The sequence below is a fragment of the Gracilinanus agilis genome, chromosome 1 (assembly GCF_016433145.1).
Source record: "Gracilinanus agilis isolate LMUSP501 chromosome 1, AgileGrace, whole genome shotgun sequence".
NCBI classification, from domain to species: Eukaryota; Metazoa; Chordata; class Mammalia; order Didelphimorphia; family Didelphidae; genus Gracilinanus; species Gracilinanus agilis.
The window spans coordinates 75,228,824-75,248,886 of record NC_058130.1 but is presented as its reverse complement, the minus strand read 5'-3'; the positions used below and the strand labels follow the sequence as shown (position 1 = coordinate 75,248,886).

General features: G+C 34.4%; 1 pseudogene; it reads left to right on the top strand.

Annotated features, from left to right (window-relative positions):
• The window catches only part of LOC123247491, a 192,205-nt pseudogene that overhangs the window by 125,592 nt on the left and 46,550 nt on the right, over positions 1-20,063 (top strand).

The following is a 20,063-nucleotide window of genomic DNA, read 5'->3' as shown; positions in this document are numbered from 1 at the left end:
AAAATTATAAGATCCAAATTGTCTACCTCCTTCCACTCTCCTCCCCCTCATACAAACTAAGCAATTTGATCTGGATTATATAGACTTTGTCATGCAAAAAATACTTCTATATTGGTCATATAGTCAACCATATTGGATGTAAGAGAATACTCATGAAACTAAAATCCCCAGATACAAACACAAATAATGTGAAAAATAGTATGTTTTGCATCTGTATTTCAGCTCTAAAAATATTTTTCTGGAAATGAATAGCACGTTTTTGTCATAAGTCCTTCAAAACTGTCCTGAATCATAGTATTGGTGAGAATAGCTAAATCTTTCATAGTTGATCATCATAAAATATTGTGGTTATTGTGTACAATGTTCTTGTGATTCTGCTTATTTCACTGAAAAAGAAATGGTCCCCTAAAAGGAGATTTGTATACAGAGGAGGACCCAGATGGATTGGTGGTAAAAAACTCACCTAAGGACCTTCCCAGGGCCAGTGAAGAGCAAAACACCTTGAGACTATATTAAAACACAAGAGTTAAGTTTATTTTGCTCATTAAGATTAGAAAACTGATAGTTAAGAACCAAAATGTTCCTGATGCTACAGAGCTATATCTCCACTCAACTTCTACACCTCTCTCATGAGAGAGGTCTTCTGATCTTCCAAAAACTTTCTTACCAGCTCCCTGTTCTTATCGCATCCCAAAACCATCTGACTATCTAGACCATTGATGGGCAAACTTTTCAAAGAGGGGGCCAAAGGAAAGGAAATGCTCATCTGTCAGTCTCTTTCTAAGGCAATTCTTTCGAAGTTTCATTGTATTGTATTCTACTCATTGTATTCATCATATTAGGAAGCAGCCCATAGAAAGTTTCAGGGGGCCACATCTGGCCTTCAGGTCCTAGTTTGCCCATCACTGATCTATACTAATTATCCCAGATTGTTAATCAACTAACCTTTAGTGTCTCTAAACAGGCTATTTAGAATGGACTCACAGGTGGACTGAGTCCTTCCCCAAGCCTGGGCCTGGCTTCTTAGGTGAAAACTCCAAAGTCTCAGATGGTAAAATCTTTGGATTATTATTATTATTATTATTATTATTATTATTATTATTTATTATTCCTATTGACTCCCAGAGGAGCATAGGGCCGCAACCATCTCACGCCAACGGACTCTGTTCTGGGCAACTTCCCCCAATTGGGCATCTCATGCCAATGGACTCTGTTCTGGGCAACTTCCCCCAACTGGGTATATCTTTGCCAAGTCTGTTTTGGCCTTCCAACTTTCCTCCTCCCTGGTGGGTTCCATATTTTTTTTTTCATAGCGTCCTGACTGATGGGATACTGAATTGTTTTTTCCCAGAGTCTGGTATTGGAGATCTTTTCAGGCCATCTGATGTTCAAGATTTGACGTAGGCATCTGTTAACAAAGACCTGGAGTTTGTTGGTTTTTGCCAGCACGCGTCATGGACTCTGTTGGAGAGCAATCTTCTAGACTAGGCGATCGTAGGTTTTGTTGGTTTATTGAGGTTGCAGTTTCTGTAGCAAATGAAATTTTTACAGGGTGAGGTTGCTAGCCTCACGCCCAACCCTCCTCCTTTTTCAGCCCGGCTTGGGACCGTCCTTGGCGGAGTTAAATGGATTACCTCAGCCAAATTGGCACAGCACTGCAGAGAAAACCAGATCACCTTCTAGGTATCTTCTGTAGATTTAAAAATTAATATCTAATATCTCCATGTTTAATATTTATAAAGTTTATTATTAAAACCAGAGGGAGCTCACCTAAACCACTCATGGAAGTAGAAAGAGAGGTGGAGCAGAAACCAAAACTATATACAAACTATGTAATGATGCATGTACACGAAAGGGAAAGCAATTGTGGGAAATGTAGTCTTGGGGTATAACATTCTAACTACAAATTCCCTACCGTGAACCTTTGAGAGACCAGTCTCCCCAAAGGAATCATGGAAAGAGAACTAACATAATTTTAACTATATATATATATATATATATATATATATATATACAATATCACAAGTTCTAAAGGGAAATTACAATAATATGGGGATAAAGGGAAATAAAAAAGGAAAAAAGAACAAAACCAATGAATTGACCAAAAAAAAATAATTTGGGGCAGTCCCCTTTGGCATAAGAGTGTACATTCAAAATAAATAGTGGTATTACTGGATCAAGGGATATGCTCAGTTTTATAACCCTTTGGGCATAGTTTCCCCTTCCTTTATTAATCAAATTCTTTTTTAAAAAATGCATTCCTTGAGATTCCCAAAGACAAAGAAAATGCAAAAAACAGTTAACTGGGAGATATATCTGCCCCAGATCCCAGATAGAGGGTTATTCAATAATTCTCTTTCATGTTTATAAATTAATACAGTATATGAAAAATAAATTCTCACAATATATATTGAACATATTGTGCACATCTCTGTATATACCTACTATCTGTGTAAGTATCTACTGTTGCCTGCCTATCCTTTCTTTTGACTATCCCTTATGTATATGGTGATCAGTTTCTCAGATGATACAATTCTGTGAGGGATAACTAGGGATAACTGATGTACTGAATGAAAGACAGTATAAGTCAATGTTCCCAGGTTCTCAACAGATTGAGGCACTGGGCTTAATCTAGTAGTATAAATGCGAAGTCATACATTTGGTTAAAAATAAACTTCAGGAGTATAGGATGGAGAAGTAATTGTTAGATAACACTGACTGAGAAAATATTTCGGGGGGAGGGTGTTAGTGGACTATGTAAGCTCAGTATGAATCAGCAGGGATATGTACCAGACAAATAAAAATACGATGCAAGCTTATAAGCTTCCAGGAATAGAGGTGATCATTATATATGGGACTCTCTCCAAAGGTCAACATCAGTGCTAGTTTTAATTATGTACTAGAAAGTTTGAGAAGATTGATTTTAAAAAGAGATTATTTAGAAGAAAGTGCCCAGGATGGTAAAGAGCCTGGAGTTTGTATCAAATGAATATTTGTTTTAGAAATTGAAGATGAAGGGGCAGCTGGGTAGCTCACTGGATTGAGAGTCAGGCCTAGAGACGGGAGGTCCTAGTTTCAAATCTGGCCTCAGACACTTCCCAGATGTGTGACCCTGGGCAAGTCACTTGACCCCCATTGCCCACCCTTACCACTCTTCCACCTAGGAGCCAATACACACAAGTTAAGGGTTTAAAAAAAAAGAAATTGAAAATGGTTAGCCTAGAAAAAAAATACTTACAGCGAGACATTGTAGTTATGTTCAAATATTAGAAGGCCAATATTTGAAAGAATTTGTTTTTTGTTTTTTGTTTTTTACTTTTGGGCTCCAAAAGACAGAATTCATTGTAGTGCATAGAAATTATAGAGGCAAATTTAGGTTTGATGTCAGGAAAATAAATACTTCCTAATAATTCAAGCTGCCCTGTAGTGTTTCAGAGTATTTGGAGAGGTGACAGATTCCCTATCCTTTAATATCTTCTTTTAGAGAGTTTTGTTAACCCCTTGTCAGGCATTAAATTTTTAATATATAGTTTAGATATAGGTTTTATTAGATGGTGTAAGAGTTAAAAATATCCATCTATATCAATTTTAATCCTTACAATGGCTACTTTTGTTCTTTTCAACATGCAAATTGTTTGCTATAGGAATCAACATCACCACCACCATCATCATCATCATCATCATCATCATCATCTTTATATAGCACCTAAAATTTGTAAAACACTTTACAAGTTTTACATATTTTATGTTTGCAAAAGCCCTGTTAGGTAGGTAGGCATTATTATTATCCCCATTTTACATGTGAGAAAAACTCATCACTTAACTAAAAAGTCTTGTCCATTATCACACATCTATTGTGCCTAAGACAGGTTTATAATTCAGGACTTCCTAAATCCAGACCAACTCTAACAATCATCTACTTTTGGCACATACATGCTGGTCATTCTAGTTGCATATATGTTCTCAACTGGTGGCATCTCCTTATTCTCTTTATCAGTCTGGGCTTCCCAAGCCACAAAGTTATCAACCCAGTTATACTGTCACAAATCCACTATTTTAGGTGTAGGGCCTGATGAAATTGGCCTTAGTTTTTCAAGGTTGAGAAGTTTGTTCAGTACTCACAGTTAGAGTTGCTTTGAATCTGAGCTCTAAGCCTGACAGGCTGAATATTTCAAAAGTAGAAATGAAAGTATATAGAGCTGTGGGAAGAATATGGTAGCAGGAGTTCAACAAATAAGGGGAGCCAGCATACACCTCTTACTGAAAGAGTATTTTCTTTAGAAACCTCTTAACTCCTCTTTTGCAACAACTCAATTTAGTAATGAATGGAATGCTAGAAGAAATGAACCTAATTGTATACAATATATTAATACAAGAAAATACAAAGCAAATAAATGGATTATGGCTGTCTTGATACATTACAAAACACAATGGAAATCAGCTGAAATTGCCACAGTTTAGGAATTCACTTAACCAGTGCAATTAAGAAGTACTCAATGACTTAGTAGAAGGGAGCTAATTGAGTGTGCAGAGTTCAATGATTGCTATAAGTCACACAGTAGCTAGTAGGTGGGATGTGGATCTCCCTGAAACTATGTCCCACATTATCCACTTTGCCATACTACCTCAACAACAGCTCTAAATCACAAGGTAAAACATAAAAACGCATTTTGGAAGTGTAGCATTTTGAATAGTTGGGTTTTGGGAATTTTCTTTGAAAATCATTTTATTGATTTTTGTTCCTAGTTTTCATCTTGAAAAAATTGAATTCATCTAAAATTCCATTTCACATATTTATTAAGGAAATTGTAAAGGATTTTTCATAAAGGTAGAGAATTGACATCTGAGTTCACTTCTAATTCTGATATTCTGGGAATCACAAATTCTTCCTCATGAATAAATGAAAGTTGGAGCTAGAATAGGACTAAGATGCATTTTAATTCAATATCTTCATTTTAAAGATAATGAAAATGAGGTTAAAGAGGTTAAATGAATTGCTTTAGGTCTTGCGGTTAAGAAACAGCAGAAATGGGATATGATCTCAGATCTTTTGGCTCCAAAACCTTTCTATTATATACAGATCTGAATATACTAATCCAGAAAATTTTATGAATATCCTGAGTATGTTCATGAACAACTCAACTGTATACATTTAGATGAGTCTTTCTTATCAGGGTAAAATCTACTCTACTATCAAGTTGCAGAGTGCTATGTAGAAAGAGTGGAAACATTTCTTCAATTAAGTAAAAAGTGGATTGTAGAGAGAGCACCTGAAAATCAATCCTTGTTCCTAGTACAGGTAGTGAGTGAGCCCTGTGCATTATGAGATTGCAATTTGGTTATCTGGAATTTCATTTACTGCCTGGTGCAAAGTTTTGGATCCATATCTATCTATTAAATGTTATGGTCAGACAATAAATTGCAAGGCTAAGGAAGATCTTGGAGAATAAAGAAAAATATAGCAATACCTCCTGAAGGGCTTGAAAAAAGACTCTGAAAGTGAAACTTTTTAAAAAATTTCAAAATGGAAAATATACAGGAGAACCATTTGAGCTAGCAATTCTTTATTCTTGGCTGAGTAAAATTAAGAAATAAATAAAAAAAATATTTAGCAATATTGTATGCTCTTAAAATGGCAGATGTGCCTTAAGACTAGAGATCTGCTTATGTAGGTATCATTCAGAAGAATCTAATAGGCCATGGAAATTTTTAAAAAATGAAATCATAATCATCTATTCATTAAAGTTTGCTGTCTCTAATACAAGAGATAACAAATATTTTTTTTAAAGTTTAAGTGAAAATTAAGTAAACATATAAGGTTATCAAAAAACATTATGGATCAGACAATAACCCTGCTAGGTAGATGCTGTTTTCCTTATTTTACAATTGAGGAAATTAAGACAAAGAATCCTTAAACATCACACTATTAATGTCTGAGGTGGGATTTGAACTTGTCTTTCTGACTTTGATATCAAGCACTGTGTCAGCTAACTGTCTTAATGACTATTTCAGATGGATGAAGCCTCCAAATCACTTTCAGGAAGGCACTCATGTTGGTCTTTCAGTCTTCTTGATCTAGTGATTTTTAAGGAACGAGTAGATTAACTCCATGGCAACCAAAAGCTGAACTGATAGTGTTTACTCAAGCAGAAGTGGGAAGGAGGAAGAAGAATAGTTTCTGTCTTCATCCCTGGGAGTCTATCTCCATCTATCTAGGTCATCTTTACTTCTTCATAGTTAACAGAGGCCTGAGGTACTGCCTTCTCACACTCTAGGTAGAAAGGAATTACTTTTATGAATGGCAGTAAGATCTGGAATGATGGGGCCTTTAAATTCAATTTTTGAAGGTGCCTGGAGCCTCATCTTCCTGGGACCAATGATACTAAAAGGCAGAGAAAGAATGAAATTCAGGTCTTTTATGATTAGAGAGTCACTCCAACCCCTCCATATTTCATGTTGGGTGAAAATGGAAAGATGAGCCATTGTTACCTCATATCATTCAATTGTTTTTGCTGTTTTTTTAAATAAACTAATAATTTGATAATTTGGGAAAGATAGTTGTCAGAATTATAATCATTACTATATGTATTAGCCCCATGTCCTCTCCTCTCTATTCATCTTAGAGAGATGAACTCTTTTTGTTTATCTGAACCCAAGTCTCTGAGTCATTTTCCAGCTGTCTCCAGAATGTGTAGTAAGCCCTTTCATTTCTCCTTTATGGGATATTTGCCCTATTAAAATATAAGCTTCTTGAGGCGTAGGGACCTTAATGCTTATTGGTATTTGTATTCCAGTACTTAGCATAGTATCTGGAATAAAGTAAATCATATCTACCATATCTACCCTACCTCTCTCTCTCTCTCTCTCTCTCTCTCTCTATATATATATATATATATATATATTCTGGTTGCATGGAAAAATGAATAAATAAAATATTTTTAAAATAGAATATGGAAGGGAAGGTATGTAGAACTTGAATATAAAATCTTGAGGAAATATTAATAAAATAATACCAAGTGCTAAAGTACAAAATTAGTTGAAAGGGGTAAGCTCAAAGGAAAATAAAACTTTTTTCTTTTAAAAATCTGTATCAGAGAAAAGAGACATATTAAAAAAGAATAGAACTCCTGCTTGGGGTGGTGAAATAATCAAAGGTAAGCTTGGGAAATTATTATTTGATTATGTTTTACTACCAAAAATATAATAAAATTTTGAACAGGAGAGAAGAAAAATGTTCCCTAGGGAGTTAATGTACAAGACAACCAGGGAGATACTAAGAAACCATCTAATTGCCCATAATGACTCAATTGCTAGCTCCAGTGAACCACATCTTTGGTTATTGAAGAACCTGCCAGATATAATTTTTATGCCGCTTTCAATGATCTTTTATAAACTATAGAGAAGTAGCAAGTATTGGGAATGGTCAAAAGATACCTTGATTTTCAAAAAGGAAAAATAATAGGCACATACAAAGTATTCACCAATGAGTTTGCCTTCAGTCTTTATAATATATTATTGTTTTAACTACATAAATGCTAGAACATATTAAAAACACAATCAGAATACATCAGGAAAGGAAATAGTTATCACCTAGAGCTGGCATCAATTCATTAAGTGTGTCAACAGATCATGGCAAATTCTCTCTCTCTCTCTCTCTCTCTCTCTCTCTCTCTCTCTCTCTCTCTCTCTCTCTCTTTCTGTCTCTCTCTCTCTCATTTTCTTTAATTTATTTTTTCTTCCTTCTTTCCTTTCCCCCTCCTTCCTTCTTGTAACTTTCTTTGTGGATTGCAAAGCTTTATATATATATATATATATATATATGTGTGTGTGTGTGTGTGTGTGTGTGTGTGTGTGTGTGTGTGTGTGTGTGTGTGTAGATGGTGAAATGAATGGCAATGTTCACCCAAGAATGTACTAGAATACCCAGATACTAACAATATAGTCTATTAATGGCTATGCTGGGCTTTCAGAACTGGAGAATGCTCTAATAAACCAAAAATCATAGACTTAGAATTGGATAATACTTAGTAGACATTCAGTCTAACCTCCTCATTCCATAGATAAAGAAAATGAAGTTGTGACTTTAATGAGGGCATATAAGTAGTAAATGGAAGTGTGGATTTTAAACTCAAGTCATCTGCACCAAAATTCAGTGTTTATATATTATTTCTTAAAATTTTAATGAAGAATTTGAGAAAGATTGTTAAGCTTGAATTGTGACACAAGGAAATGAGGAAAAGAAGATAACACCTTCATGTAGATTATGAATTGGTTGAAAGGACAGCTCCAAAAATTTTTTTGATATCTTGGAAGGAAGTCTCTAGTGGAAAGTTCAGGGCTCTCTGCTTTGCCCAGCTCTGTTCAATATTTTTTAATGGTCTGCTTATCAGATTTGTAGTTGAATAAAACTAGGAGGACACTGGATATGTATTAGCCCCATTTCCTCTCTATTCATCTTAGAGAGATGAACTCTTTTTGTTTATCTGAACCCAAGTCTCTGAGTCATTATCTCTGAGTCATATCATCAGATAATATTAGGATTCTTTTGAGTTAAAAATCTACTTTTAAAGTACATGATATAACAAGTGTTATATTGAATCTCTGGGAGCTTGAAGATCACCTTTCATTGACAAATAAGTCAGTTGGATGGAATGTTCCCAGGGAAGTCATGTGAGAGGCAGGAGGAGGGGCAGTTGAGAATCCTGAAGGAGTTCTGGGTCTTTGACCTGTGCTGAGGCTGGAGATCGGTGGATCCTGGTCTTGGAGTGAGAGGGTGCAAACATCTCTCTGCAAACTCTTCCTGTACTTGAGATACCGTTCCAACCTGTACCTGACCACCACCTTGGTGTCTACTGCCCCTAGGTATTAGGAGTTTCATCATGTAGATATCTAGGTTTCCCAGGGCCCGGGAGGGATCCAGGAAGTGGGCAGGAGATGAAGAAGAGGGTAGAAAGGGTGGAAATAACTCAACTGTAAGGCTGAAGGTCTATTGAAGAAGTCAAAGATATCCCAGCAGTTTACCTACTCTGGTTTAGTCCTGGCCAGGCTAAACCAGAGGGAAGTTACATTGATTCTTCATTTGCCAGCAGTTGAGATTTCATTAGTAATCATTAAAATAGGGTCTCCTATACCACAGTCCTTTGCCCATATCCTTCTTGTTTAATATAAAGTTTAAAGTACCTTCCTAAAGCAGTTTCAAAGCTTGTTTTGGGAAGGAAGAAATCCCAGTCAGAATACAAGGTGTTATCCTAGCTAAAGAGCCCAAATCAACATATCAATTAACCCCAGGTGGGTCCTGAAGGAATATACTTCTTAGACCTGAAGGATCCTGCCTGGGCAACTGTTATAAGGGAGAAGAGTCATCTTATTTCTCTCTGTACATCAATTTACCATCTCAAATAGATCAAAAGACCTCCCATAATTATAACACAAGTAACTAGCATTTGATCCAAAATGATCAGGGAATGTTGGAGATTCTACCCTCACTGTTCAAGTGTCATTGCCTCTACTGGAATTTCCCTACTTTCCAACTAGGTGAACAGTTATACACTATGACATCTTTGCAAGGAAATATTCTCTTGCAAATGATTTGGGAATCTGTTAAACATACTATTTAATTCATAATACACTATTCTCTGACCCATAGTGATTATTTAGGTCAGTAAAATAGAGCTATAAAGCCAAACATTTTATATTATAAAGATAGCTTGACCTGAAAATGTTCAGTCCAGTGAATCAAATATTCCTTTGGTCTAGGGCTTATGTTAACTCATGTTGTTCCTGTTTCCAGCATGTTTCTGCTAAGACTGTTGGGTTTCTACTCAAATAGTTATTATATCATTTATTTGTATTTAAATTTGCAAACTGCACATTATCTTAATTATCGTCATTGTGAATGCTATGATTTCCTCTGTGTGATCTCTATTGTATTTAACATTGCCTAATAATGGATCATGCTCACGTTTTAGATCCACTCAGGTAGATGGAATAAAGCAGAGGAATATGCTTTTGGAATTGGAGCAACAAATCACAATTTGTATAATAACTTACAGAGATATAAGCCAATCTCCATGACAATTTATACAAAGTTGGTGGCACAGGGTTGTTAATGTATGCTGGGAAGTCAAGCCTGAATAAATTGGCTTGGGATTAGAACACAGGATTGGGGGTATAAATGGGAGTGGGTTGAGCCTAAGGAATAGCTTGAATGTTAGTCTTCAAAGGTTGCATGGAACCAGATGAACCAGGTCTATGATAAAATTCCAGATTATTAGAATTTTAAAAAAAATGCAATCTCAGAGGCCATTTAGGTCCACTCAGACTTGAAAATGAAGAAATTGTCCTATATATTCCTTAGCAAGTAGGCATGTAACTCTTGACTGAAGAGGATATTTTGAAAGAGAGGGGGGTCATTGCATTCAGAGACAGATCATTAGATGTATGAGTAATTATAATTGTTTAAAAATACCTACTTAGATTTTCTAGTGCCACATTGGCAGAGTAAGGAATCTAATCCTCCTCAGCCCTCCCAAGTTTCCCTCCAAACATCAGTGAACAAAAGGCTTACAAAAATTTTGGGAGGAGAGGATCAGCTTACTGTATCAGAGCAGCCACTCAGATGAGAGGGGTAAAGGGTCTGAACAGATAGCAGCAAGGGCATACAGCACCCCATCTGGCCACGTGAGGTTCCATCCCAAAATTAGAAAGGGACCAACCTGAATGAAGGCTCCACTTCTAGGACCAGCCAAAAGCTAGGTTTTAACCCCAGGGCCAATCTGAATTGCCCTTGGAACAAACCAACAATGAGGCTCCACCCTGAGAAGCTGTTCAGTAGTCTCTGCTCCTGGAGCGGTCCAAGAGTGAGTTTCTGCCTTAATATAAATTGTAGTGAGGTCTCTCATAGTAAGAGGCAGCAGTGAAGTTTCATATTAGTGCAAGCCTGAAGGGATACCCCTTACTAACATAAGTCATCAGGTAGATAATAGGGGCTAGTGGAAATAAGGAAAAATGCCCCAAGGCTCAGAACAAGAAATGTGGAACAACATGTTCTCCAATTCACAAACAGGACTCAATTTTACAGTAAAAAGACATAAAATAAACTGATAAAACATGAACAAAAAACAACAAAAAAGTATCTCACTGTAAATAATTTCTATAGTGATAAGGAGATACAAAACATAAATATAGAATACGGTTTTGAAAAAATAGCTATATGTCAAGCATAAAAGAAAAAACATAAATTGGTCTCAGGTTGAAAGGAATTTATTGGAAGATTTTTAAAAATCAAATGAAAGAGTTAGAATAAAAATTGGGGAACAATAAAAATAATGCAGGAAAATCATTTAAAAAAGAATCAACAGCTTGGTAAGTGAAACACCAAACATAGAAAAAGATATCAGAAAAATTGAGGAGGAAAACAGCTCCTTGAAAGGTAGAATTGGCCAAATGTAAAAGTTACTGAAGAAAACAAACCTTTAAAAAGTAGAACATTCCCAAAGTAAAAAAGAGATACATAAATTAATTGAAAATAATTCAGTGAATTAGAAGAGGAAATTGATAGTAAAACTATGCTATTGTAGAACCTCAACTTTCCCTTCTCAGAATTAGATCAATATAATAAGCATGAAAGAGGGTAAGAAGGTTAATACAATTTTAGCAAAGTTACACATGATAGATCTTTGGAGTAAGTTAAATAGGAATAGAAAAGAATCCTCCTTTTTTCAGAAGTTCATGGCACCTCCATAAAAACTGACCGTGTGTTGGGGCATAAAAACCTCACAATCAAACAAAGAAAAGCAGAAATATTGAATATATTCTTTTCAGATCATAATGCAATAAAATTGACAATTAATAAAGGTCCAAGGAAAGTGAGATTAAGAATTAATGGAAACTCTATAATATAATTCTAAAAATAAATAGGTCAAAGAATAAATCATAGAAACAATCAATTATTTTTATTAAGGAAAATAACTACAATGAGACATACCAAAATTTTTGGGATGCGTTTAAAAAAGTGCATAAGGGAAATTTATATCTCTAATCAATAAAATAGAGAAAGAACAGATAAATGAATTGAGCATGCAGAAAAAGAATAAATGAAAAATTCCCAGTTGAACACCAAATTGGAAATCCTGAAAATCAAGAGTGAGATTAATAAAATTGAAGGCAAAAAAGTTTGAACTAATAAATAAAACTAGAAGCTGGTCTTATGAAAAAAAAAAGACAAACCGTTAATAAAAGTAATTTAAAAAGGAAAGAAGAAAACCAAAATATAAGTATAAAAATAAAAAAGGTGAATGCACTAGCAATGATGAAGAAATTAATTCAATTATTGGAAACTATTTTACTCAATTATATATCGACAAATTTGACAATCTAAGTGAGATAGACGAATATTACAAAACTATAAAGTGCTTAAATTAATGAAAGAGGAAATAGAAATTTTAAATTATTTCATCTGAGATACAAAATAAACACACATAATCATCCTTTCTATACATTTCCTACAAAAATGAGCAGCAAGGGGTAGAAAGAGAAACTTCATTTAAAATCACTTTCGACAAAATAAAATATTTGGAATCTATCTGCCAAGACAAACTCAGGAATTATATGAACACAACTACAAAACATTTTTCACACAAATAAAACTACATGTAAATAAATGGAAAAACATTAATTGCTCATGGGTAGGATGAGCTAATATAATAAAAATTATAAACTTACCTAAACTAATTTTCTTATTCAGTGCCATACCTATCAAAATACCAACTTTTTGAAATAGAATTAGAAAAAAATGTAACAAAGTTCATTTGGAAGAACAAAAGGTCAAGAATATTAATGGAAATAATGAAAAAATATGAAGAATAGGGGATCTAGCAGTACAAGATCTTAAGCTATACTATAAAGCAGTGGTCATCAAAACAATATGTTACTTGCTAAGAGACATAAGGAATCAATGAAATAGACTAGGGGTAAATGACCTCAGCAAGCTAGTGTTTGATAATCCCAATGATCTCAACTTTGGGGAAAAGAACTCACTGGGAAAATTGGAAAACAGTATGGGACAGATTATTAACATCTTACACCCTATAGCAAGATAAATTCAAAATGGTTAAATGACAAATAAAAAGAGTGAAATGATGAATAAATTAAGTGAACATAGAATAGTATATCTGTCAGATCTATGGGAAAGGAAAGAATTTGAGACCTAGCAAGAGATAAAGAGCATTAGAAAATATAAAATGAAAATTTTGATTATATTAAATTAAATAGCTTTGTACATAACCAATGCAATGAAAATCAGAAGTAAAGCAACAAACTGGGAAAAAAATGTTTATAAACAAAACCTTTGAAAAGGTTTAATTTCTCAAATGTATAAGGAACTAAGTCAAATGTACAAGAAATCAAGCCATTCCCCAAATGACAAATAGTCAAAGGATATGAATAAGCAATTTTCAGATGAAGAAATCAAAACCATCAATTATTATAAGAAAAAGTGTTCTAAATGCCTTCTAATTTGAGAAATGCAAATATAAACAGCTCTGAGGTACTGATTCATACCATAGCAGATTGTCCAATATGACAGAAAGGGAAAATAATAAATGTTGGAGGAAATGTGGAAAAATTGGGACACTAATACACTGCTGATGGAGTTGTCAATGATCCAACCATACTGGAAAGCAGTTTGGAATTATTTCTGCAAGGCTTTAAAAGAATGCATACCCTTTGATCCTGGAATAACTCTACTAGGTTTGTACCCCTAAGAGACAATAATGAAAAATGTTTGTACAAAAGTATTTGTAGCTGTGCTTTTTGTTGTGGGAAAAATGGAAATTAAGTGGTTGTCTCTCAATTGGGGAAGGATTGAACAAATTGTGGGATATGATGGTTCTGAAATATTACTGTGCAATAAGGAATGCTAAACTGCTTGATTTCTGTAAGAGCTTATAGTGCAGAGAGAGGGGGTCATGACAGTTTTTTCAAGCTTTGGCTGAGTTCTGAAATCAGTTAGGAGTTTAGAATCTTGAAGGAGAGTTTCAGTTGGTTTGGGGATCTCGTGGAGAGAGAGTCAGACCAGCTGAGCTGCTTCCTTGCCTATCTGAAGAATTGAAAATTTAGCCTAGTTTTGGAATTTTTATTTAAGAATTGTTAATTTAGATAAACCCTTTGTATCTCCATACCCTACCTTATTTCCTACCTTCCTTCCCTTACCTTAAATGTCTGTGGAGTGAATAAGGAGAGTAAATTAGAGAGTAGTTCAAATCTGTGAGGGGTTTAACTATAATTTGGCAGTATTTTATCTAGAGAAGTTAGTTGGTCATCATTTTATTCCCTTTAGATTTCAAGAGCACCTTGAGAGCTGAGCTAAGGCAGGATCTTACTCAGACCCCATCTCTGCCTCCCTTCCCCCACCTGAGGTTTCTTTAAACACAGTTAGGGCTTCCTTAATCCACTTTTCCTGACAAATCAACCTGAGAAGACAATAAACCCTTTTGTGTTTCAACAGACTTGATAGTTACTTTGTCAGTTAATTAGTAAGAAAGGGAAGGAGAGGGGAAGAACCAATATACTCTGGGCTTGAAGGGAAGCCAGGGTATCCATCTTGAAGGAAGGTGTAACTTCAAAACAAGTCCTTTCCTGTGAAATTAGCTAAAGCCTGTAGTTAATTTCAATTCAGTCTATTTCCCTCAGTTTGTCTTTAGTCTAAGTCCTAGTCTATAAACCCTGCTGTTTTTGCCTGTTTAGATTAATTCCTCCTCTCTCTGAAGATTTTTGTTCCCTTCAGTGCTATACTTTCCTTATTCACTCCCTGACTTCAGTCCCATATTATATCCTGAATCTCCCTATTCAAGCCTACTTGTAACCCATATTACTTTCCTAGCAAGTCCCTGACAACCTCCCTTCAAAATCTCTTTTACCATTCACCTTTCCCAAATTATCCTCATTACATCTGGTGAGCCAAGTCAAACAAAACCTACAATCTTCTGAATCAAAAGAAAATGAATTTTACAAGAATAATTTTTGTATTAGGCAGTCTTTCCTTGCTTATTCGGTCTTTTTTGCAGGGACTATATACATTTTGGCTGATAAAGGTACCAAATTTGATACAACAATTAATTGAAATCTATGATTATTATAAATGGTTTGCCTTCACTTTAGCTGAGTGTATATGCTTCATACCAACAGCTGTGGCAATTGTTCTGTCTCTATGGCATTTTATGGCAATTTCAAAAGCAGTCCTGACTCATCTGTTCAATTATTACAACACATCTTCTCCAAAACCTGATAACAAAAGCAAGGAACTAGTAGAGAACATCAAACTATTGTTCCAGGTGTTAAAACAAATACCTGAAGGCAAGGAACTCGATAAGCACATGATCTTACAACTAGAAATAGTGGAATCAAAATTTTTGGGGCAAAAGGAAACCAAGAAAGAGCAACCAATTCAAAATGCAGTGGTCTCTGTACTTCCAATAGTGGACAGGACTATTGTACAACCTGGAGAGGGGGTGGTGCATGTCAAAACATACAAGGCATTCACTCCTAGTAACATGGAAGTTTTGAAAAGGCTTTTTCCTAGGTTCTACGAAAAACCTTACAAGAGCCTAAAAGAATTAAAACGGGTTCACTCTTTTCAACCCTAGTTTCGACAATGTTGAATTTCTTTTGGGGGAATTTTACTCTCCCTTGGAAAAGGAAAAATTCCTCAATGAAACTAGGATGAATCCCAATTTAGAGTCATGGCCACTAGTGCATCAGGATCTGTATTTCACTCAACACGCTAACATGAGATACTTGTTAAGATGCAGGGCTGATCTTATTGAAGCAATGAGATCATTTGCAAAAAGACCGAATGCCTAGCAGAAATTTGAAAAACTGAGGCAAGGGGAAGAAGAACACCTGAATAGTTTTCTAGATAGAGTTATTGAAGAAGCAGAAACAATTTTAGGACTTAGAGACACACATGCCCAGATTACAATTGATCATATAAGGAGGCAATTTGTAAAGGGAACCTCAATCCTGAGTGATTTGGTGAATTTTTCACATGATTAAAAATACTTTTAAATTCTTCATCTAAGAACTGTCTATTCATATCAATTGACTTGTCAATTGGGGAATACTTTGTTTCCTTTTTATTTTGACTAAGTAATTTATATATTTGAGAAATTAGGCCTTTGTCATAGCACTTGCTACAATTTTTCTCACAGTTTATTTTCCTTCTAACATCACATTGATTTTGTTTGTGTAAAATCTTTTAAATTTAAAGTACTAAATTATCTTTTTTTTTCTCAAAATGTCTATTATATCTTATTTGGTCATAAACTATTTCATTATCCAAAGTTCTGTAATGTAAATTATTTTGTGCTTCCCTAATTTGTTTATAAATATTGTATTATTTCTAAATCTCATATCCATTTTGACTTTACTTTGAATATGGAATGAGGTGTTGATCTATGACATGGATTCTATGCCTAGTTTTTGTCATACTGTTTGACAGTTTGCCCAACAATTTTTGACAAATTAATTATTTTTCCCCAAAATTTGGATATTTGGGTTCATCACAACAAGGTTAGTATGGTCATTTACCATTGCATGGTAAATTCCTAATCTGTATGACTGATATATTTCTTAAATAGTAACAGATTGTTTTTATGGTTGCTGCTTTATAATGTTTCAATACAACTACTCCATCTTCCTTTATATTTTTTCATTAATTCCCTTGATAATTTTGGTCTTTGTTTTTCCATATTTTCTAATTATAATTTCTAGTTCTATGAAATAATTTTTAGGTAGTTGGATTGATGAAGCGATGAATAGGTAAGTCAACTTAGGTAAATTGTTGTATTTCTTATATGAGTTCTGGCTACCTATTAGCAATTAAGGTTTTCCTGACTGTTTAGATCTAACTTTATTTGGGTTGAAAATGCTTTGTATTTCTGTTTATATAGTTATTTGGTTTGTTTTGGCAGGAAGGCTCACAGGTATTTTCTATTGTCTACAGTTTGTTTTTTAATGAGATATCTCTTTTCACTTGCTATTGAACTTTATTGGTATGATAAAGAAATGCTGATGGGAGGGGGCAGCTGGGTAGCTCAGTGGATTGAAAGCCAGGCCTAGAGACAGGAGGTCCTAGGTTCAAATATGGCCTCAGACATTTCCCAGCTGAGTGACTCTGGGCAAGTCACTTGACCCCATTGCCTACCCTTACCAATCTTCCACCTATAAGTCAATACACAGAAGTTAAGAGTTTAAAAAAATTTAAAAAAAGAAAAAAGAAAAAAAGAAATGCTGATGGGGTTATTTTTTTTGGAAATGTTTTTTTTTATTTTAATTTTGAATATTTTCCCATAGTTACATATTTCATGTTATTTACCTCTCCCCCACAACCCCCTAACCCCCCTTATCCAATGTATAACTCCACTGGGTGTTACATATATTATTGATCAAGACCTAATTCCATATTATTGATAGTTGGACTAGAGTTATCATTTAGTGTCTACATTACCAATAATATCACTAATGGGGTTATTTTATATCCTGTAAGTTTGTTAATTTTATTTTCCTTTTTAGTTTATTTTCTAGAATTCTTTAATGTATAGCATTATATCATCTGAAAAGAGTGATAGTTTTATTTTACTTTTGCCTATTCTGATTTCTTCCTATTTTCTTATTGCTATAGCTACATTTCTAGTAAATACTGAAAAGTTATGGTAATAATGGACATCATAGCTTCACTCTTGACCATATTGAAAAGGATTATGGTTTATTTCCATAGGAGATAATGCTTACTGATGTTTTAGAAGAGATACTATTTATCATTTTAAGGAATATTCCATTCATTCCAATATTTTGTAGTGCTTTTAGTAAGTCTCAGTGATGTATTTTTTTTTTTGGAACTTTCATATTTTATTTGCCACAGTGCAGATGACCCATCATGTTTCCTACTCTATTCCCTCCCCAACCTGAGATGTTAAGCCTTTCCTACAGACCCTGCCATCGCAGCCTGGGCATGCTGGAACTCCTGTTGTAATTGGGCCAGAGCCTCACATTGTTTTTCAGATTGTCGCTCTAAGTCTTGGATCTGAGTTTCATATCATTTGATCTCTGCTGTGATATAGTCCAGTCTCTTGCCCACAGTAGCTTGGGCCTCTCCTAGTTCCTGTTTGACCAACACTGGGCCCAGAAGTTTAAACACTACATTGGATCCATCCAATAAAGCTAATTCCTCTTTCACAATGTTATTTTTTGTTAGTTGTGCCTCCAGCTTCTGTTGACTAGACATAGACTTACATTAGGAAAACCATCCACATAATTGACCATATCAACAAGCAAACCAACAAAAACCACATAATTATCTCAATAGATGCTGAAAAAGCCTTTGACAAAATACAACAACAATTCCTACTGAAAGCACTAGAAGGTATAGGAAAAGAAGGTCCTTTCCTAAAAATCATAAACAGTATATATCTAAAACCACCAACAAGCATCATATGCAATGGGAATAAATTAGAAGCCTTTCCAATAAGATCAAGTGTGAAACAAGGATGCCCATTATCACCACTATTATTTAACATTGTACTAGAAATACTAGCAGTAGCAATTAGAGAAGAAAAAGAAATTGAAGGTATATATATATATATATATATATATATGTATATATATATGTATATATAAGCAAGGAGGAGACTAAGCTATGACTCTTTGCAGATGATATGATGGTCTACTTAAAAAATCCTAGAGAATCAACTAAGAAGCTTGTAGAAATAATCAACAACTTTAGCAAAGTTGCAGGATACAAAATAAATGGACATAAATCATCAGCATTCCTCTACATTTCCAACATATCACAACAGCAAGAGGTAGAAAGAGAAACACTATTTAAAATCACCCTAGACAATATAAAATACTTTGGAATCTATCTACCAAAACAAACAAAGGAATTATATGAACATAACTATAAAACACTTCCCAAACAAGTAAGACTAGATCTAAATAATTGAAAAAACTTTGAGTGTTCATGGGTAGGACTAGCTAACATAATAAAAATGAGCATTCTACCCAAATTAATTTACTTATTTAGTGCCATACCTATCAAACTACTAAAACCCTTTTTACTACATTAGAAAAAACTATAACAAAATTTATTTGGAAGAACAAAAGATCAAGAATATCAAGGGAAATAATAAAAAAAAATGTGAAGGAATGTGGCTTAGCAGTACCATATATTAAGCTATACTATAAAGCAACAGTCATCAAAACAATATGGTACTGGCTAAGAGATAGAAAGGAGGATCAGCGGAATAGACTTGGGGTAAGTGACATCAGCAAAACAGTGTATGGTAAACCGAAAGAGCCCAAATTTTGGGACAAAAATCCACTATTTCACAAAAATGCTGGGAAAATTGGAAAACAATATGGGAGAGATTAGGTTTAGATCAACATCTTACACCCTACACCAAGATAAATTCAGAATGGGTGAAAGACTTGAATATAAAGAAGGAACCTTTAAGTAAATTAGGTGAACACAGAATAGAATACTTGTCAGAGCTCTGGGAAATGAAAGATTTTAAAACCAAGCAAGAGTTAGAGAAAATTACAAAATATAAAATAAACAATTTTGATCATATTAAATTAAAAAGCCTTTTTACAAACAAAAACAATGTAGTCAAAATCAGAAGGGAAACAACAAATTGGGAAAAAATCTTTATAACAAAAAACTCTGACAGGGGTCTAATTAGTCAAATATACAAGGTGCTAAATCAATTGTATAAAAAATCAAGCCACTCCCCAATTGATAAATGGGCAAGGGGCATGAATAGGCAATTTTCAGATAAAGAAATCAAAAATATGAATAAGCACATGAGAAAGTGTTCTAAATCTCTAATAATTAGAGAAATGCAAATCAAAACAACTCTGAGGTACCACCTCACACTTAGCAGATTGGCTAAAATGATAGCAGGGGAGAGTAATGAATGTTGGAGGGGATGTGGCAAAATTGGGACATTAATGCATTGCTGGTGGAGTTGTGAACTGATCCAACCATTCTGGATGGCAATTTGGAA